This window comes from Bos grunniens, chromosome 8 (genome assembly GCF_055505025.1).
Source record: "Bos grunniens cultivar Pamir isolate PY7600 chromosome 8, Bosgru_T2T1.0, whole genome shotgun sequence".
NCBI classification, from domain to species: Eukaryota; Metazoa; Chordata; class Mammalia; order Artiodactyla; family Bovidae; genus Bos; species Bos grunniens.
In genome coordinates this window covers 18,293,150-18,315,293 of record NC_141172.1, presented here as the reverse complement: position 1 = coordinate 18,315,293, position 22,144 = coordinate 18,293,150, and the positions used below count along the sequence as shown (strand labels likewise).

At 36.6% G+C, this 22,144-nt stretch overlaps 1 long non-coding RNA gene across 40 annotated transcripts in view; it reads left to right on the top strand.

Annotated features, from left to right (window-relative positions):
• Positions 1 to 22,144, top strand: part of LOC147366712 (uncharacterized) — a 409,970-nt gene that overhangs the window by 42,754 nt on the left and 345,072 nt on the right. For 2 of the 40 annotated variants that reach the window (XR_015168999.1, XR_015169002.1), the window contains exon 3: positions 13,582 to 13,626. The exons of 34 other annotated variants lie outside the window; for them this stretch is intronic. This is a non-coding gene — a long non-coding RNA (uncharacterized LOC147366712). Of the gene's footprint in view, positions 1 to 748; positions 1,369 to 13,581; positions 13,627 to 13,847; positions 14,247 to 22,144 lie in introns of those variants that run through there. 4 more of the 40 variants (XR_015169013.1, XR_015169018.1, XR_015169023.1 and 1 more) reach the window with 3 other exon arrangements.

The window sequence follows — 22,144 nt, the reverse complement described above, 5'->3', positions numbered from 1 at the left end:
CAGCCTTCTTTATGGTCTAGTTCTCATATCCATACATGACTACTGGAGAAACTATAGCTTTTAATAGATGGACTTTTGTCAGCAAAGCAATGTCTCTGCTTTTTAATGTGCTGACTAGGTTGGTCATAGCTTTTCTTCCAAGGAGCAAGCATCTTTTAATTTCATGGCTGCAGTCACCATCTGCAGTGATTTTGGAGCCCAGGAAAATAAAGTCTTTCACTGTTTCCATTGTTTCCCCTTCTATTTGCCATGAAGTTATGGGACCAGATGCCATGATCTTAGTTTTCTGAACGTTGAGTTTTAAGCCAAGATTTTCACTCTCCTCTTTCACTTTCATCAAGAGGCTCTTTAGCTCTTCTTCACTTTCTGCCATAAGGGTGGTGTCATCTGCATATCTGAGGTGATTGATATTTCTCCTGACAGGCATTTCTCATGATGTACTCTGCATATACGTTAAATAAGCAGGGTGACAATATACAGCCTTGATGTACTCCTTTCCCAGTGTGGAACCAGTCTGTTGTTCTGATAGTTTGTTTGAAGTTAAAGATTAAAGTTATTGGGAATATTAGATATTTGATAATCTAGGCACTGAGATAAGTGTTTTATGTGCAGTTGACTCATGAGATTTGTTATTATTAATCACTTTTAAATACGAAAGAAAAATGAAACTTTAAAGCAGTTACTTTGATTAGTTTTATCCATCTATTAAGTTGTAGGTCTGAAATGTTTATTTCTTTTCTAATTCCAGTTCTGGTGCTCTGAATGGTTGTTTCCTTAGGTAAGACCAAAACCTGATAGCCACTCCCAGAAAAACCCAAGTGGTTTCCTGACCAAATTGGCTGATGCTGGCTGTGAAAGTAGATTCACTTGAAATAAAAGCATGGGAATATAAGAGAAAATTTAGAGAATGAAAGGTGATACAGGATCTAGGATTCAAAAGGGGAAGAAATTTAAAAGAAAAGTGGAAAGAAAGTGGAAGAAAGAAGAGTAGAAAGATAAGTATCTGGCCAACAGTATAAATGGCATCAGAGTGACCATGGCATTGGTGATTGAAAAATGATGATCACATCTGTGGGACAGAGGAAGAGCTGTAGTGAGCTCGTTTAAGGTTCTTCTGTGTTTTTTCAGGTTTGATTTGTCTTTTAAAAATTCAAACTGAGTACGTTTGTTTAACCTATTTGCTGTAATTTCAGTTTTTCTATGACTTGTTTCTGTAATTTTTGATCACCTTTATTTACCATGCTTCTGGTTTTTAATTTTTTCTGCCATTAGCTATAACAAATATTTATGACAGCCAGAAAATTACCTGTTAGTTTTGAGATCCATAATTCTATGTTTTTTCTCTCCATGTCTATTGTTTCACCCAAAGGAATTCTTTTGCACATATTGCTATTGTAAGGAATTTTAGGATTGTACTGTCATCCCTTTTTTAGTTACAATGCAGATTTTTTATTCTTATTTGCAATATAACACTTAATTATTTTTCTATTCATTTTCTTCTTACAGTACTGTATCTTTAAAAAATCTTTCAAAAAGAATACATGTGTAGTAAACATTTCTGAGAATTTTTATGTTAAAACCTTACTTTACCAATAAATGTGTATATTAACTCAGATAAATATTAAAATAATGGTTCAATTTTGTTTTCCTTCAATATTTTCATTTTATGGTGCTATTGAAGAGGTAGGTTACTATGAATTTTTTAAAAATTCCTTTGTATGTAATCTGGTTTTGGCGTCTTTGTAGGGATACGTCTTGGTGTGACTTTTTTTTTTAATTTAATTTTATTTTTAACCTTTACATAATTGTATTAGTTTTGCCAAATATCAAAATGAATCCGCCACAGGTATATATGTGTTCCCCATCCTGAACCCTCCTCCCTCCTCCCTCCCCATCTATCTCAGTGCACTATTACTCTTAGACTATACTGACAACTATGAAAAACAACACTAAAATCTAGGTGCTTAAAAATCTGTAAAGATATGGTTTTCACTCTCCTCACAGCCGCAGCTAACTGTTTGGCAGGTAGTTGTTCCATACGGTCATTTATACTCTGGCTTCTTTGATCTAGAATTGGTCATTTAGCTCCACCTAAATACAAGGGGAAGGGAAGGAAAATATATTCTTCTGTGTGCCCAGGAGGTCAGTGAAACAATTTGATACAAAGATTTGTCTCTGTCATAAAATGCTATCAGACTGAAGCTTAATGTAAAGACTTTTTCGATTTTTGAAAGACTTTTCTTTATAATCTTATCACTATTTTATCCCCTGCCTGCAGTCTTTATTTTCTCTTTTGGTTTTCCAACTCAGTGGATTTTGACATCTCTATTTCTTTTCTCCAGCGTTCTTGTCTTTTCCCCTTATTTCCCCCCTTCTATATCTCTGTCTTTTTCTCATGGCTTTTGGGAGAGTTCCCTGACCCAGTTTTTCAGTTAAGTAATGCAATTTTATATGTATTCATTCTACTACCTCACAGGATTATTTATTTCAAAAATATTATCCTTCATGTCCAATAATTCTATTTTATAAATATCTGATTGTCCTTCCACATGTTGCAAATATGTTCTTTATTTTTTGGTTTGAGTATATTTTATTTTTAAAAACTTCTTTTCAGTCTCTGTACTGTCCTTCCCTTTAGTTCATTTTCCTCCATTAAGAACTTTCCCTTTGCTGTTTTCTAAAATAGTTCTCATTTTCCTTAAGTGTCTCAATTTTTCTCTGTATGGCAAAATTTTTTTCCTGAAAAGAAAGGAAACAACAGATGGCCTGCCTATCAACTCTTGGGTGGGTTAAATTGACAATACTGGCAAGTTTGGGGCTATGCTCACTGCTCCCTTATTTCGTCTATCACAGAGTACTTTCTGGTCTCTGAACTCAGGCTTAGCTCTTGTCCTCAAGTAGCAACCTTCTGTTCTAATTCATTAGTCCTAGGAAATGTGAGGGGGACTCTCGGAGGGCATCGACTGCCCCAGTCCTTATTGTGGCCCTCTATGCCAGCAGAACATGGCTGATGTCCTTGATGTTATCCTACAACCTCCAGCTAGAGATCTAGCCTTCCTGTCCTATGTTATTACATGGTGGACAGTGAGTGGGAAATAAGGATTTCAAGGTGATAGGGAGAAGTGAGTTTGCTATCTTTATTTATTTTTTTTATTTTGACTTTTTTGGCCTTTTTAAAAAATTGATTTTTTTTGGAGTATGGTTGATTTACAATGTGGCATGTACTGTGCACTTTGCTGAACAGCAAAGTGAATCGGTTGTACATGTATTGACTCTTTTTTAGATTCTTTTCCCATATAGATCATTACTGCAGAGTATTGAGTAGAGTTTCCTATCTATGCAGTAGATCCTATTAGTTATCTAATTTATATATAGTAGTGCCTTTGAACTTGTGAAGCAGTATGAAATAGTAAAAAAAAACACAAAGTTGAAGGAGAGAGGAACCTATGTCTATTTGCCCCTTTTTTTTTTTTCATTCATCAAATGTTCGTGCAACTGTTTTTTATTTAATGAAATTTATCAGGGACCTCTGATGGGCCCGAAACTGTTATAGTGAACTAGAAATTTAGTAGTAAACAAAATAGAAGAAATACTGCCCTTATATTTGGGGAATGGAGGAGACAAACCTATTTGATTTGTTAGGAGAGGATAAACACTGTAAGTGAAAACAACACTGTTCTGGGTTAGAAAATGTCAGAGGCTAGGAAGGCAAGATTTGAGTGGAGACCTGAATGGAGAATTCAAGTGTATTTACTTAGCCTCTACCACTTATAAGCCATGTGATTGTGGGCAAGATTTGTTGTAGAGATTGACTGGGGAAAGGACCTATTACATGTAATTGAATAGGGACTGAAAAACGGGAACTGCTATTACTACAAACACACGTTATTAATAAATCTGTTTGTAATTAAAATTCTGCTTAAACATATCTAACTTTACTGTTGCTAAAGTTGCCTTTAATTTGCTGAAAATTTCTGGGTGGGCAGCAAACTCCTGTAGCAAATCATAATCACTTTGTTTTTATAAGTGAAGGTCATTAGTCATGCTCTTGATCACATACAATGAAGTTAAAAGATTCCATTGGCAGAAAGCAGTATATTTTAAGGACCAATCACAGTTCAGTATGAATTAGTGAAATCTATAACGAGGGGATAGCTAACATTTGCTAAATTCTTTTTGGTTCTTTAGAAGGAAATATGAACATCCTTCCCTCTTCATCTCGCTTTCTCATACTCATGGGCACACACGCACACATGTTGGGCCAGCAGAAGATTTAGAATAATTGGTGTGTTAACATTAAACTCTCCCATCCAGGATTTCCATCTGTGTAAGTACATGAGCAATGCTGAATGACATCTTTCCGTCTCCCAGCGCCTCTCTGGCCCCCATCCACGTGGGAATTGAACACCTCATTGCTCTACAGTCACATTTGATCAAGCATGATATTAATTATCCAGCTTAAACTCTTATCTTGAACATCAGAACTGGTCTGAATAAATTGACTGCTTTGTAAGAAGGTCAGCTTTTAAGAGTGGAATATTTTCTGTCAAAGAAGCTAAAAGGTTTGGACTGTCTTGTCTAAAGGCACTTTCCAGAGAAGTTGCCAAAATGTTTTGAATGGCTGCAGCACTGCAATAAATGTATAATCATTGAATCTCACTACTTTAGAGGAAACAGAACTCATTTAGATAAATGATCTCCAATTTTTAATATCCAATTTTTTTTTATTCCAAAGATCATTTTAGAGAAAAACACTTTTTTTCTTGCTGAAATTTGGTGGAGGGAATGGTAATGTTGAGAAGCCCAGATGCCATTAACCCTAGCAACCCTCTAGGGGTCCATGGAACACTGTTTGGAAACTGCTGATTTAGAAGCTGAATTCTCCAACTCTTATTTGCTGGTAAAAAGGGGGATGGATGTGGTCTTCACAAACTTGTTCTCCATAACACAGACTTACCATGTCCAAATTAACTTGCTGTTTCCTATTACACATTTTGATTTGGGGAGAAAAAGACAATACCACTCAGCCATTATAATGAAGCGTCCCACTAATACATGCAGGTTCTTTAGCCATTCGATAATCTCTTAACGAGGAGTGGGTAGAAATTAAGATACAGTCATCCCCTCTCTGCACTAGATGCTGACCTAAGCATAATAGTTTTACAATGTTTAAATATTTTAACTTTGCATAATCACTTGTGTCCATCTATTGTTATTTATTCAAGAAATAGTTTTTATTTTTTTAGGGAAAGCTTATACTGCAATTGCCTTTATTTTTTTTCATAGCTCAAAGCTGTGTCTTTATTTTATTTTTTTTAAATTTTATTATTATTGTTTTTTTTACTTTACAATTTTGTATTGGTTTTGCTGTACATCAACAAAGAAATTGTTTTTAAAACCTACTTGCACACAAGGACTAGACTGAGGGCTTGAAGACAGAAAAAGAAAAAAAGACACGGTCTAGGTTTTTGGCACTTGCAGAAACTATACAACTTATTTTACATGAAATAGTTACAATTAAAAAGGACAAGTGCATTTTGGCAGTGAAAGTCATATTTCACTTTCAAGTTTGCTAGAATTATCAGAAAAGGCTGTTACAATATGATTGCTTTAATAATTCTCACTGATTTAATGATGTGTACTTTTAAACATGTGGTAGTTCCTACCTGAAAATTTTCAGGGACTGATTTTTGGTGAGACAATAACCAATTATTTTCTATACTTATGTAATTTATATAGATTAAATGATATATATTATTTACCAGTATCTTTCATCTGTCTCTTAATAGTGGCTAGTGGTCTTAAATACAAAAAGAAAATTAGGTTGAATTAAGAGAATCCTATGTGAGAGATGTTTTATGAGTATTTCTCCAAAAACTCAGTTCAGTTCAGTTCAGTTGCTCACTTGTGTCCGACTTTTTGTGACCCCATGAACTGCAGTACGCCAGGCCTCCCTGTCCATCACCAACTCCTGGAGTTTACCCAAACTCATGTCCATTGAGTTGGTGATGCCATACAACCATCTCATCCTCTGTTGTCCCCTTCTCCTCCTGCCTTCAATCTTTCCCAGCATCAGGATCTTTTCAAATGAGTCAGCTCTTCGCATCAGGTGGCCAAAGTATTGGAGTTTCAGCTTCAACATCAGTCCCAATGAACACCCAGGACTAATCTCCTTTAGGATGGACTGGTTGGATCTCCTTACAGTCCAAGGGACTCTCAAGAGTCTTCTCCAACACCACAGTTCCAAAGCATCAATTCTTCGGCGCTCAGCTGTCTTTATGGTCCAACTCTCACATTCATACATGACTACTGGAAAAACCATAGCCTTGACTAGATGGACCTTTGTTGGCAAAGTAATGTCTAGGCTTTTTAATATGCTGTCTAGGTTGGTCATAACTTTTCTTCCAAGGAATAAGTGTCTTTTAATTTCATGGCAGCAATCACCATCTGCAGTGATTTTGGAGCCCCCCAAAATAAAGACAGCCACTGTTTCCACCGTTTTCCAATCTATTTCCCATGAAGTGATGGGACCGGATGACATGATCTTAGTTTTCTGAATGTTGAACTTTAAGCCAACTTTTTCACTCTCCTCTTTCACTTTCATCAAGAAGCTCTTTAGTTCTTCTTCACTTTCTACCATAAGAGTGGTGTCATTTGCATATCTGAGGTTATTGATATTTCTCCCTGTAATCTTGATTCCAGCTTGTGCTTCTTCCAGCCCAACGTTTCTCATGATGTACTCTGCATAGAAGTTAAATAAGCAGGGTGACAATATACAGCCTTGATGTACTCCTTTTCCTATTTGGAACCAGTCTGTTGTTCCATGTCCAGTTCTAACTGTTGCTTCCTGACCTGCATACAGGTTTCTGCTGGACATTTTATTCACTAGATATGTGAAGTGAAATTCAGCCTACCCAGTTGTATACTGGAAAGCTTTTGATGGGTAGGATGAGTTATTTCTGTAAAGCAATCATGTCCTTTGCTTTGCCAATGATACTAGTACCATGGTAAATAATTGATATTCAATACTTTATTCACTGGCTAATGGCTTGAAACCTGAAACTATTGGCCATGAAGATCCTCCTCCTGCTGCTGCTGCTGCTGCTAAGTCACTTCAGTCGTGTCCGACTCTATGCGACCCCATAGACAGCAGCATACCAGGCTCCCCCGTCCCTGGGATTCTCCGGGCAAGAACACTGGAGTGGGTTGCCATTTCCTTCTCCAATGCAGGAAAGTGAAAAGTGAGAGTGAAGTTGCTCATTTGTGTCCGACTCTTCGCGACCCCATGGTCTGCAGCCTACCGGGCTCCTTTGTCCATGGGATTTTCCAGGCAAGAGAACTGGAGTAGGTTGTCATTGCCTTCTCTGAAGATCCTACTAAGAGAATATTATCCTAAGAAGCATTACTTGAGGGTCATTAAGCTGTACAAGTTTCTTACTTCAAAACCAGATACTATGCAATGACATTCTGGACAATTTTATTTCCTCAACTTTTGCAAAAAAAAAAATCTGTTTCAAAAATTCAACCACTATCAACTCCAGTGAATGACAGTTCATAGCTGCTTTCTCAGCCCTACTTGGAACCAGGTTTTCAGGAGGGCGTGCAATTACCCTTAGACTTGCTTCTAAATTTTACTGAGAATATTGTGACTTGTTAGCTGGGATGACTCAGATGAAACCCCCTTTTAAAAAGATGACTCAGTGGTATTTAAAAGATTCTGTTATGTAAACTAGAAGAAAAGTTTCTTGGCAATTTTATATTTTTTCTTTGAACTGATTTATGATATCAGCTGACAGTATTGCTATCTGTGACCCATTCTTATGTCTCTTCTGGTGCTGTTGATGCTTGAAGGGGTGGTTGCAAATGCAATAATGTTTCATGAGCCCAGACCTGCTTATTCTTGATTTGGGATTGTTTCCAAGGGATTTGTCTGAAATTTAGTTACTCTTGTCACCTCCCAAAATATCTTACTAACAATAGTAAAAGTCTTAATAAGATTTCTGTAGTGACTTTGATTGAGAAAGAAAATATGTTCTACAGGCTGTTTAAACATTTGTTAGACTGAAAATCATTATTAGATCATACCTGTATCTTACAAATTGCTAGTTGTGTGATCTCAATTTCCTTGTGGGTAAAACAGTGATAAAAGTAGTATATACTTTCATCTCCTTCATCCATTAAGTGGTGGTGTGGTACTCATGGAGCCTGCATCATGAAATGGTGAATGGTAATGGGTTAGTAGACTTCCGTGGTGGCTCAGATGGTAAACAGTCTGCCTGCAATCGGAGACTGGGATCCGATCCCTGGTCAGGAAGATTCTTTAAGTGCTTAAGCAGTACCTGGCATACATATTTCTTCCAGTGTTTTAGCTGTTTTTGAAAATTATTATTATCCGTATACTATTTGTTAGTAATACTGCATAAAACATTATTTCTGGGCCTCATCTAACCATTGGATAAGAAATTTAGTCTAAATCTATGAATTGTAATGATTTGGATCAAGTTTATGCTTTCAACAGTAACATAAATGTACTAAAATAGCTATTTCACTAAGATAGGCTTTCCTGCACTAATGAAGTTTCTCACTGTTCTAGTTTTTATGCTAAGAATCTGAATTGCTCTCACAACATATGCCCAGTATTATTATAATATATGCAAGCACCAATTGTCGCTTATAATCACATCAAAATGAAATTGCTATAATTTTGTTTTATTCGTAGTCATTTTTCTAATTTCCTAACTCCTTTTCCCTCAGTGTCCTTACCCTTAACTTTAGTAGTAATGAACTTGAATACTTAGTGGAGGTAGTATCAGATGAATTGTTATGCTTGATTTAGACGAATATCCTTTTAACTGAAGCAGCATACACTCCTCTGCCTTCGGGTGTTTGGGCCTAACCTGCCTGCTAATGCAGGAGACAGAAGGGATGCAGGTTTGGATCCCTGGGTCAGGAAGATCCCTGGGAGGAGGAAATGGCAATCCACTCCAGTATTCTTGCCTAGAGAATCGCATGAACAGAGAAGTCTGGTGGGTTACAGTCCATAGGATCTCAAAGAGTCAGACACAACTGAATAGATTCAAAACACAGCATAACGTCTTTATTGTGAGATACAGTTGTGATGCCAGTTGTCAAAAAAAAAAAAAAAAAAAGTGTACCACTCTATTGTAGAACTTCCATAGTATCTTTATTTTACATAACTGAAACTTTGTATCTTTGAAGTCTCACCTCTTCATTTTCCTCTCCCCCATCCCCTAGCAACTAACATTTTAATTTCTATTTCTGTGAGTTTGAATATTTAGATTCAACATGTAATTGAAATAATGAAGTATTTGTCTTTCTCATTTCAGTTTAGTCTCTCAGTTGTGTCTGACTCACTGTGACCCCATGAAGTGCAGCACGTCAGGCCTCCCTGTCCATCATCAACTCCCGGAGTTTACTCAAACTCATGTCCATTGAGTGCGTGATGCCATCCAACCATCTCATTCTCTGTCATCCGCTTCTCCTCCTGCCCTCAATCTTTCCCTGCCCTCAATCAGGGTCTTTTCAAATGAGTCAGCTCTTCGCATCAGGTGGCTAAAGTATTGGAGTTTCAGCTTCAGCATCAGTCCTTCCAATGAACACCCAGGACTGATTTCCTTTAGGAAATTTCCTTTAGGACTGGTTGGATCTCCTTGCAGTCCAAGGGACTCTCAAGAGTCTATTCCAACACAACAGTTCGAAAGCGTCAGTTCTTTGGCGCCCAGCTTTCTTCACAGTCCAACTCTCACATCCATACGTGACTACTGGAAAAAACATAGCCTTGACTAGACGGACCTTTGTTGGCAAAGTAATGTCTCTGCTTTTTAATATTCTGTCTAGGTTGGTCATAACTTTTCTTCCAAGGAGTGTCTTTTAATTTCATGGCAGCAATCACCATCTGCAGTGATTTTGGAGCCCCCCAAAATAAAGTCAGCCACTGTTTCCACTGTTTTCCCATCTATTTGCCATGAAGTGATGGGACCAGATGCCGTGATCTTCGTTTTCTGAATGTTGAGCTTTAAGCCAAATTTTTCACTTTCCTCTTTCACTTTCATCAAGAGCCTCTTTAATTCATCTTCACTTTCTGCCATAAGAGTGGTGTCATCTGCATATCTGAGGTTATTGATATTTCTCCCGGCAATCTTGATTCCAGCTTGTGCTTCTTCCAGCCCAGCGTTTCTCATGATGTACTCTGCATATAAATTAAATAAGCAAGGTGACAATATACAGCCTTGACGTCCTCCTTTTACTTTTTGGAACCAGTCTATTGTTCCATGTCCAGTTTTAACTGTTGCTTCCTGACATGCATACAAATTTCTCAAGAGGCAGGTCAGGTGATCTGGTATTCCCATCTCTTTCAGAATTTTCCACAGTTTATTGTGATCCACACAGTCAAGGCTTTGGCATAATCAATAAAGCAGAAATAGATGTTTTTCTGGAACTCTGTTGCTTTTTCCATGATCCATTGGATGTTGGCAATTTGATCCATGGTTCCTCTGCCTTTTCTAAATCCAGCTTCAACATCTGGAAGTTCATGGTCCACGTATTGCTGAAGCCTGACTTGGAGAATTTTAAGCATTACTTTATAGCATGTGAGATGAGTACAATTGTGTGGTAGTTTGAGTATTCTTTGGCATTGCCTTTCTTTGGGATTTGAATGAAAACTGACCTTTTCCAGTCCTGTGGCCACTGCTGAGTTTTCCAAATTTGCTGGCATATTGAGTGCAGCACTTTCACAGCATCATCTTTCAGAATTTGAAATAGCTCAACTGGAATTCCATCACCTCCATTAGCTTTGTTCATAGTGATACTTCCTAAGACCCACTTGACTTCACATTCCAGGATGTCTGGCTCTAGGTGAGTGTTCACACCATCATGATTATCTGGGTCATAAAGATATTTTTTGTACAGTTCTTCTGTGTATTCTTGCCACCTCTTCTTAATATCTTCTGCTTCTGTTAGGTCCTTGCCATTTCTATCCTTTATCGAGGCCATCTTTGTATGAAATACTTCCTATCTCTAATTTTCTTTTTTTTTTTTCCTATCTCTAATTTTCTTGAAGAGATCTCTAGTCTTTCCCATTCTGTTGTTTTCCTCTATTTCTTTGCATTGATCGCTGAGGAAGGCTTTCTTATCTCTCCATGCTATTCTTTGGAACTCTGCATTCAATGGGTATATCTTTCCTTTTCTCCTTTGCTTTTTGCTTCCCTTCTTTTCACAGCTATTTGTAAGGCCTCCTCAGACAGCCATTTTGCTTTTTTGCATTTCTTTTCTTGGTGATAGTCTTGATCCCTTCCTCCTGTACAATGTCATGAACCTCTGTCCATAATTCTTCAGGCACTCTGTCTATCAGATCTAGTCCCTTAAAACTATTTCTCACTTCCACGGTATACTCATAAGGGATTTGATTTAGGTCATACCGGAATGATCTAGTGGTTTTCTCCACTTTCTTCAATTTCAGTCTGAATTTGGCAATAAGGAGTTGATGATCCAAGCCACAGTCAACTCCCGGTCTTGTTTTTGCTGACAGTATAGAGCTTCTCCATCTTTGGCTGCAAAGAATATAATCAATCTGATTTTGGTATCGACCATCTGGTGCTGTCTTTCTACATCTAGCTTATTTCAGTTAGTATAATGACCACCTATGAAGCCACAAACAGCAAGAGTTTCTTCTTTTTAAAGCTTGACTAGTGTTCCATCATAGGTATATACCATATTTTCTTTATGTATTCAGCCAGTGATGGACATGGAGGTTGTTGCCACATTTTGGCTTGGGTAATGCTTAATAATGTGAATAATGCTTCAATAAATATGGGGATGCAGATATTTCTTTGAGGTATTGATTTCAATTCCTTTGGATAAGTATACAGAAGTGGGATTACTAATTAAAAATGTAGTTCTGTTTTTAATATTTTGGGGAATCTCTTTACAGTTTTTTGTAATGGCTGCACCAAATTATATTCCTACCAACATGTGTTGGTGTGTCAGGGTTCTTTTTTCTTCTCCTCTTTGGCAAGATTTGTTCTTTTTAGATAATAGACATCCTCATGTAAGTGAGAGAGAATGTTTCATTGTGGTTTTGACTTGAATTTCTCTGATGATTAGTGGTATTGAATAGTTTTTCATGGCCCTTGTTGGAAAAATGTCTAAATCAGGTTATTTTTTATTTTTATCTTAGTTTTACTATTGAGTTGTATGACTTTTGTATATATTTTGGATCTTAACCCCTTATCAGCTATATGATTTGCCATAGAAATATGTCATTTAGTTCATAAAAATGCCTTCTACTGTTGTGTAGATTGCCTTTCCATTTTGTCCATGGATTTCTTTGCTGTGCAGAAGATGCTTAGTTTGATGTAATCTCAGATATTTGTTTTTGCTTTTGTTGTCTAGGCTTTTGGTGCAATATCTAAAAAATTATTGCCCAGACCAGTGTCATGGAGATTTTCCCCTCTCATTTAGGAACTTTATGGTTTCAGTCCCCAAATTTAAACCTTTGAGTTGACTTCATGTATGGTATATGATAAGGATCCATTTTTATATTTTCACCTGTGGATATCCTGTTTTCCCAACACTGTTTTTTTAAGAAGGCATGCTTATCTTAAGGAGGTTGCCACAATCAGTGTTTGTACATGATGGCAAGGGCTGGAACCTCCTGTGCCACCATCTTGCTGATGTCACTCCTCAAGTTGTTGATAAAAGCCTATTATCAGTCTTTGGCTTGATAGTTATTGATATCTATTATGAGAAGAAATTGTTCCTTTAGGAATTGATTTTTTAAAGTTTTAAAATGAAACTCATTTATAAATTACTACTCTTTCAGCCATTGTTGCAGAAATAAATTGTTCCAGGTATAGAGGTAGAGTAGGAAGGCATAAATATGTATAATATGTCCTTTTCCTAACATGCACTTAATATGTATTTTAAAAGATGTTAAAAAGAAAGTTTTAAAGAATATTAAGATTGGCAGTAGTATATAAATATACTACTGTGTGTGTGAAAATATATATATGTTTAATTTTTACCATGGCTCTTATTGATGTACACCTAAAAATCAACCATGTCTTTGGGAATGTGCAATAAATATGGGACAAATATGTAAATATATAGAAATTAAGATATAGCTATAAAGCTAGAAAATACACATAATGCTCTAGTAATCACAGAGCAAACTACTGAGTTAACACATGCTTTTAGAAATGAAAAATTAGAACTTTTTATGAAGTATAACAAAACTTTCAAAAATACTCAGAGCTAATGCATGTTCTATATTGGTGAATCCTATTGAGTTCATTTCAGGCAGTATCTTAGAAATTGTAGTTTATGGAACTCATGATATGTTGAATGATATTAAGAGCTCAGTGGGTTTTCAGTCATCAGTTGATGGTTATGATTCAGCCACACTGGTACTTAGTCACATTGCATATAGTTTGGGAATAATGATACTATCATCTTTCATTTTCACTTTGCTGAGATATGCTAAATTGTTTCTAAAATAGTGTTCAACTTATGCTGTAATTAATTTGAAACAGATGCATCTTATACCTTATTTATGTTTTGTAGCCAAAATGAGAAGAGGATTTAATTTTAACTCTGTCTTTTCTATAGGTAAGTCTCATAGTGAAAGCATGGAAGGCAAAAATTTAACTAGGAGTTGCTGTTTTAAAATAAGTATATTCATGATTATTTTAAATACTATTTATTGACTAAATTATACATTGTGAGGAGATATTTTCCCAAGTATTTGGAGAGCACAGTTTTGGAATACTTCCCAGTTTATCAGGTCTTATTATGTTGTGCCCTGCTCTGCACTATTTTTCTTGTTCCAGCCTGACTCCAGGTATAAGTGGAGTTAGAGAAGAGAAGCTGTTTCTGAATCTGCAGTCCTTGGAGCTCCCAGTTTAGGTGTTTGCACAGTTGGTTCCCTAAGAAGCACAGAAAATGATGCACGTGTGCACAAGAATAATTGTTCCACCTCTAGAAGAATGCTCAAAGTTTCACACAACTGGATTAATTTAATTAAGGAGGCAAAGTAGAAGGGCTTTATGCTTTTCCGTGCAAAAGAAAAGAACAGCTCTTTTTCTTCCCTCAATAAACCCTTGGAGGCTTCCTGATGCCATTTATTAATGCTGGTCTTGGATTATCAGGTCAGAGAATGAGAACAGTGACTAAATCTTTCATATCCTCAAGTCATTCATCATTGATCTGCCACTTCCTCATGCTGGATGATATTAAAACTATGGAAAGTCAAAATAAAAATACATAAAAATACCAGTCAGAATTATTTTCTGTGCTGGACGTCTAAAGAAAAGAGCTTATATCTTTGTTTTAGAAGCAAAATAACTATGTGAACATAAAACTGATCAACTTAGCATTGTCCAGGAAATGATATAGGGCCAATAATAAAAAAAATCCAGCTTAATTTTATAAACATGAAATCTGGTCATAAAACAATAAAAATATGATATTTATTGTGAAGTTATCTAGATTTTCCAGATCAAAAACAATTCAGGGACTCATTAAGTAGTACTCAATCTATTTAATAAGGCAAGGAAGAAAGTTTTGGTAATCAAAATTGAAACAAAAAGGATATTCTGATTAACTTTCTGTTAATCAAATTGACTTAGTCTATGATCATTTAGTTTTTAGACTGACATTTGAGAATATACTTAAATATTAGTGGAAAGGGCAATTTTAAAATAGGAAAGAAGTAGAAATTTCAGTTAGACAACTTGAAGTCTCAGCTCTGTTTCCCAGTTATTGATGACCCTGGGCTTCATACTTCAGAGTTTCCATTTTCTTATCTGTGAAACAAGGAGTTTAAATTAGTCATCTCTTCTGAGTTTAAAATTATATGATTTTACAGTACCTCGGACATCCTGTTTTTTGTGTTACAAGGCTTTTCTGCTTTATAGCCTGGATCCTCCTTAAGAGTAGACTTGAGGGAGTCTTCAGTATTTAGTGTAGAGAGCAATGCTAATGTACCAAAAAAGTAGAGTAGTTCTTTTTTTTGTCATTAATTTAAAGTAGTAAGCCTATAGATAAGATTTTTCATTTTCCCCAATCAAGACACATTAAACTTTGCTTTTCTTTTACCCCAAATTTAGTGCTTTGTAAGTAAACTATTATTAAAACCACTGAAAATATTTATGGTCCATTTAGCCAACAAAAGAAATCAGTTTTCTGTGTACAAGAATAACTTTTCTCTTGCTTTTCCAATTAAGTTTTCTGACTTTCATATATTATTTGTAAATGTAATCAATCACAATCTAAAAATCCAAAAGACCAAGTATTTTACACAGAGAAATTGCAGTACTACTGATACATGAGCTCAACGTGAGACAAAATGCTACCTTCAGTCGGGCTTATGTAAAAGGCAATGAAGTCAGCTTAGAAAAGTGGAGTGGGAGAAATGAGGTTGAGGAAAGAAAGTGCCAAGTGTGAAGAATGCCAACAGAAAGGAATGACACTGTTGGTTGCCATTTCTCATCTCCCTCTGCCCTGTTGGCTGAGCCTGAGTTTAGAGGGCACCTAGGATATGTTCATGTGACCTACCCCTGAATAATGAACTTTGAAGGAAAGTCTTTTGGAAGACTTTTGGGAAATGTTTATCTCCCCAAAAGGGAGAACCAGAAGAGAAAACTTTCCCTTAAGTTTTATTTTATCTATGTGAGATCTCTGAAATTGTGGCAGTTGTCTTTCAACATGGGTAGGGAAGGCAAAGGATGAAGACGCTAATCCAGTGGGATGGCAAAGTAGGGCAATGAAAAACCTGAATCCCTAGGCACTGAACCAATTCCTGAAATGCCTGTCTTTGGATCTGTGTGGAGGGAGATAATTTTCCTTATTGTTTAAAGTGTCCTGGTCGACTCCTTTGGTGCTAGTGGGAGAAAAGGTTGTACCTTGTCCATCCGTAGCTACCCACTGACCTTTGGCATTGTTTTATTTATTCCTAGAGGCCCCTCCAACATGCTTGCAGTTGCTTATGTAAGGTGGTTTTGGGTTGAGGGACCTGGCTGGTGGGCATGGGTGGTAACTTTTAGTTCCAAGTTTTACTTCCTGTTAATGATCGGAGCAGTAGTTCTGTCTACTCAGAATATGCATTAACTCAAATCACTTAATTGAATATACTGTAAAAAGAAACAGGAAACAGAAGACGTACAGTGCTTGCAATCATAGCATAGCCGTTATTATCTTTAGTGTTTTGTAGTGGAAAAAATGAGAGGGAGAGGAATGATGCTCACTGTAGTGGTTAGTAACCAGTGCTTTAAAGAAAGTAACTGAAAATGATTTACTGAGCACCTGGTATTAATCCATGACATGTTATCATGAATGAGTCATTTATACTGTGGCTTCCACATGGCACTGTTTTGCCCTTGTCAAGTGCTGATTTTGTTGTTGTCACATTAGTTACTTGTTCAGTTATTTTTGGCTCTTGTATTTTTTAATAACCCTTAACAGAGTTTAGCGAGCTAAATACTTTTGTTGGCTAATATATGCATGAATGCATCTAAGGGTTGGACAGGGGATTTTTATTTCTGCTAATTAGTGTGAAACTATACTTGGGTTTTTTCCCAGAAGATCAGTTAATATTTATTTTGTGCATTTCAGTTGATTCCTTCACCAGAATTCATCATCTCCGTTTTGCAGACTATATAATGTAAATATCAGATCATTCTGGCTTTCGACTCAGGTACTCTGTTCATTAATCTATTTATTCACTCATTCAGAAATGTGTTTTGAGCATCTAATTTGTGCCAGTAATAATGGTGAGTACAATGATGGAGAAACTAAGTTCATTTCATGCCCTCATAGAGCTTATAGCTATAAAGTCATATAAGGATTTCAGCCTAGCTTGGCATGTCTAATTGATGACAAATGAATACTTTTTCAGAGAAATAATTGCATGGTACCTAAGACCATGATCACGAAGAAGGCACTGGCACCCCATTCCAGTACTCTTGCCTGGCAAATCCCATGGATGGAGGAGCCTGGTAGGCTGCAGTCCATGGGATCACTAAGAGTCGGACACGACTGAGCGACTTCACTTTCACTTTTCACTTTAAGATGGAAATGGCAACCCACTCCAGTGTTCTTGCCTGGAGAAATCCCAGGGACGGGGGAGCCTGGTGGGAGGCTGTCTATGGGGTCACACAGAGTCAGACACAACTGAAGTGACTTAGCAGCAGCAGCAGCAAGACCATGATCATTCCTTTAAGTTGGTTATAGAATAGGCATTACTAAAAACTCAATTTTAATTGGTAGGTAGTAACACCTTTATTGTGGAAGAGGAAACATGCAAATAACCCTTGTGAAGTTTAAAAAAAACATATTTTCTGACTAGAATAGGCATAGATAAACATTTCAAGATACGAGAAGGGAGAGTGTGTTTTGTAGGAGGTTAAGCAAACAAAGACCCCTCAACGTCTTTTAATTTGACATTCTACCAGTCTACAGCAAAACTGAGTACTCTGTCCCTGATAAACTTTCCTTGGCTTCCTCTCAACCACATTCTTGAATTTTCTTCCCTCTCTGGCTATTCCTTAATTGTTTTTAGGGTCCTCTTCCTTGGTTGGTTTTGTTTCTGTTATACAGCATTTACAAACTAAAATTGAACAATGCTGTTAACTTCCATGATTCCAATTACAATCTATAGATTGAAAGTTAAAGTGTTAGTCACTGAGCCATGTCTGACTCATTTTGACCCCATGGACTGCAGCCTGCCAGGCTCATGGGATTTTTCAGGCAAGAATACTGGAGTGGGTAGCCATTCCCTTCTCCAAGGGATCTTCCCAACCCAGGGATTGAACCTGTGTCTCCTGTGTTGCAGGCAGATTCTTTACTGTCTGAGCCACCAGAGAAGCTCATAGATTTAAGTTCCCCAAACTTTTTTCTGCAGTTTGTTCTCCCTCTTAAACTTCAGTCTAGACCCACACTTCCAGCTACTTATTTGATACCTGATTTGGATGTCTGCCTTATCATGGAAAAGTCAAAAGACCCAAATATTTTCTGTAACCTCTTCCTCCTTTTATGTGTTTATCTGGAACCATCACCTTGCCCTGTTCTACACTCACATCTAAAGCATCACCAAGTCCCTCTGTGTTACCACTTTCCTATTGCCCCATTTCAGCCACTTCATTACATTTTCCTATTCATTATCCAGGCCATACCCTTCATCATGTCACCCGAAGTACTTGATTGGCTTCCTAACTGATTCAGTTCTCTAGTGCTAGTCTTGATTCTGTCTAAATTTTGAGTCTTTTTAAACTGGAAGGCTGAGTGAATTTACTGAAAGACAAACCTGAATTAGAGTCCTCATGGCTAAAATATTTTCAGTGCTTCTTCTTAATATATAGTCCACCTTTTTTAATATGACTTCACAATTTAAAATCTGGCCCTTCTAGTCTTCTGCACATCTCTCCATCTTCCACAATGTACGTTGCCATGAACTATTTGGCAGTTGCCTGAACGTATACCTTACCTTCAAAACTGTGCATGTACATTTCTGAGAGAATTTTATTTTCCAGTTTATTTTCCAACTGGAAAGCTCTTACATGTACTTCAAGCCTTACCTTGAATGCTAAATTCCAGAAATTCTTTGCTGACTGCAAGCCTCCTGAAGTTGGCTTTGTGTGTCCTCGTAATGATCCTATTCTCTATTTTTATCACATTATGATATAGTTTCCTTGGTTGTCTTTATCTTACTAGAAAGTGTTATCCAAGAAAGCAAGGACTCAGCCTGGAATATATTATCTCTAGTGCAATACCTGGCCCATGGTTAATGCTTACCCATTATTTATTTAACCAAGAAATGAAAATGAAACCAAATATTAAATCAAATATAGAGTGATTAGTATAATCATGCTAACATAGAGATATCTCTTTTCCTATTTTTGTAATCCTCAATAATATTAAGCATAGATTGATGCTAAAAATTCTTTGAATTATTGAATTTTTTAAAAATCTAGAACTCATGGATGATGTTGCTGAATTTTTCCACTTAATCCGTTAACCAGTCCTGTTCTCTCCCTCCATCCACCTCCCCTGTTTATGCTTAATAAGTTTATACTTTTCCAAATGAACTTAATGGAAGTATAGAATAATCTTTACATCTGTTTTTTTCCCAAAGAATTTCTATAGTCTGTGTTTTCATATGAGGGATATTTCTTAGTGTATAGAATAATGTTAACCTGAACTGTCATTCTGTTCCTTTAATTGTCAATGAAGTATGGCTCTCAGATCTCCCACAGGGGAGGAGAGGACAAATAGAGGAAATACAGAATAGGATAGAAGTGTGGGGAGAGAGTTGAGTGAGAGAATTTAGATGATGATGTGCAAAGATATCCTTTCTTTCCCTGTGATTCCTGATCCTCTCTAACCCATAAGCTAGCTTATCTTTCAGTAGTCACTCTTGGCTTGCCTAAATTTAGATGTTCCGCATGGTCAAGGCCAGTGGTTTGAAAAGTGGTTGCAGAGTGACTGTAGCTAGAGTTAGGTATCTGTAATTGTTTAAAGTTGTCTAAACAGCTCAAGAAAATCCAACCAGTCCATTTTAAAGGAGATCAGTCCTGGGTGTTCTTTGGAAGGAATGATGCTAAAGCTGAAACTCCAGTACTTTGGCCACCTCATGAGAAGAGTTGACTCATTGGAAAAGACTCTGATGCTGGGAGGGATTGCGGGCAGGAGGAGAAGGGGACGACAGAGGATGAGATGGCTGGATGGCATCACTGACTCGATGGACATGAGTTTGAGTGAACTCCGGGAGTTGGTGATGGACAGGGAGGCCTGGCGTGCTGCAATTCATGGGGTCGCAAAGAGTTGGACATGACTGAACGACTGAACTGACTGAAACAGCTCTAATTTGCAGCCACATTTGGGAATCGTTGACTATACAATCTGGGAAGATTGTATACTACAGACTGAGTTCTTGGGTAATGACAGAGATGTTCCTGAGAATTGCAGTGTATTTGCATCACTTAGCCTACACCATTTGTGAATTATTTTGTTTATGCTTCTATCAGTTTATAGCAGAGAGAATCATACCTTTATCAATCCATTTAGAAAATTCAGCTAAATAAAACAAACATTATGTGAGAAGTCCTTTAGATTTGTAATCTTTCTATTTGTATAATGGTGTGTATATCTTCTGCCCATTTCCTTTTTCTGTTACACAGTAAGTGGATTGTTAATAGGGGTAATATCTCATTGCTTTTTATCCTCATATCTAGCAGAATATGTGGCACATAGTAGGTTCCCAACTAAAATTATTTTTCAATGAATGGATTGGCAATTTTTCTCCTTATGACTTTTTCCTGCTTTTATACAAGGACTTTAACATGCTTTATATACTATTGGACCTTCAAACAATCATGGCAAAGTACATAGGAATGGTTTTTCTGAATTAATTGCTCACTCTTCTGAACTTCCGCAGTATTCCCTTAACTGAAGTTATTTAAGAGTATGGTCCTATTCCCCACTCTGTTTTAAAATTTCAAAGGCAGAAATATATCTTCGTACCCACCAAACCACACCACCTCCTTAAAAGGAAAGACTCTATCGAACTGATTCATAATTATTAAAACCTAAAGCAAAAGTGTTTTTGGTGTCAGTTCATACACTCTAATTGTAATTGTCTCCTGCAGATCTGCCTTTAGAGTAGCTCTTTGTACCCATCATATGCCCTTCCCTCATATTCATGATTATACAGCATTAGTCCTTGGATGGATCACTGAATGCTATAATCATAAATTGGCAGTGCATTTTGCACTCAGTTCTTCATTATGCTTTGATACTGGAAAGAGAGCTTCTTTTAAGTCTGAATGAATTACAGCTGGTGGCTCTCTTTTTGCCAAGTCCCACCAACACTCAATTACCCAGGAACTGATTCTATAGTTTTCGGGTTATACAGGCCATTACCTCTTCTCTTCTTGCTTCTTGATGTCTACTTTTGGACCATTTCACTGCTCATTAGAGCGTCTGGAGAAAAAAAAAAGGTACTTTGAGGAGACAACAAAGGTGAAACTCGGGTTTGTCATTTTGTACTTGTTAGTAGTCCTGATAAAAAGTTTCAGGGAAGTGTGATAAGTAAAAACTAGTGGAATGCAGTCTGGACTATGCTGTCTACATGTGGGTGTTACTACTCATTGTTTCTTGTATCATTTATCTTGGAACATTTAGGGTTTTCTCACAGAGAAAGCTGGCTAAGGAAACAAAATCTATCTCTGATTTTTCTTTCATAAAAATAACTTAAAAACATGTAGATGTGCCTTTTAAAATATCAGGTACAGCTGAGTTCATGCTGTTTGATAAGTTACAAAATACTGTTGTTTGTGGTAGGACTACCTGGTTGGTGAGAAGGGTAGGGGCACAGTGAGCTAAATAGAGCTGCCCTTCTTGGAATTTTTACCCAAATATCTGTCTTTTACTTCAAGACATTTTTATTTCATCTTTGGCTGTCTCTATTATAACTCATTCTTTTTCTCCTGTTGTAATCAATATAGATAAAATATGTTCTGAAATTTGATTTTATACACATAAACAGTATGCTTAAATAATATTTTTTAAAAACCCATGTACCTTTATTTCTGTATTTTGATTGGAGAGGACTTCCTGTAGATCTTTCTTATATTCTGATATCAATGATTGGCGGGTGGTATATTTCTATATGCAGAGAAAATGGAATTTGAACACTGGTGGAAGGTGTAATTTATGATTCATGGGATAATTTAAGAAGAGAGTGTGGAAAGCAGTGCCTACATTTTTTGGGCTTTAAGACATGTGTGAAACAAGAAAAAGGGGCAAACCTTTTTTTTTTTGTCCTTAGATCCTGAATCAAAAATTGCTATACTGTAAAGAAGATTTTTTTGAATTGTCTTTGTCCTATTTAAGTTCTTTTTTTCATAATTATACATTACAGTATAAAATTCTTATCAAAAAGAATTGATCAGAGAATTTCTAGAAGGCCATCCAACTCATTACTCTAAAAGGGCCACTGAAATTTAACAAGGCCCATACTTCTCATTAAAAGTCAATGTATATTTTTGTTGTCCCAGATATATGGAATTAAAAACACAAAGTTCTCAAATTATTTTTCAACAATATTTTGGTAATGTATTGCTTAGGTGAA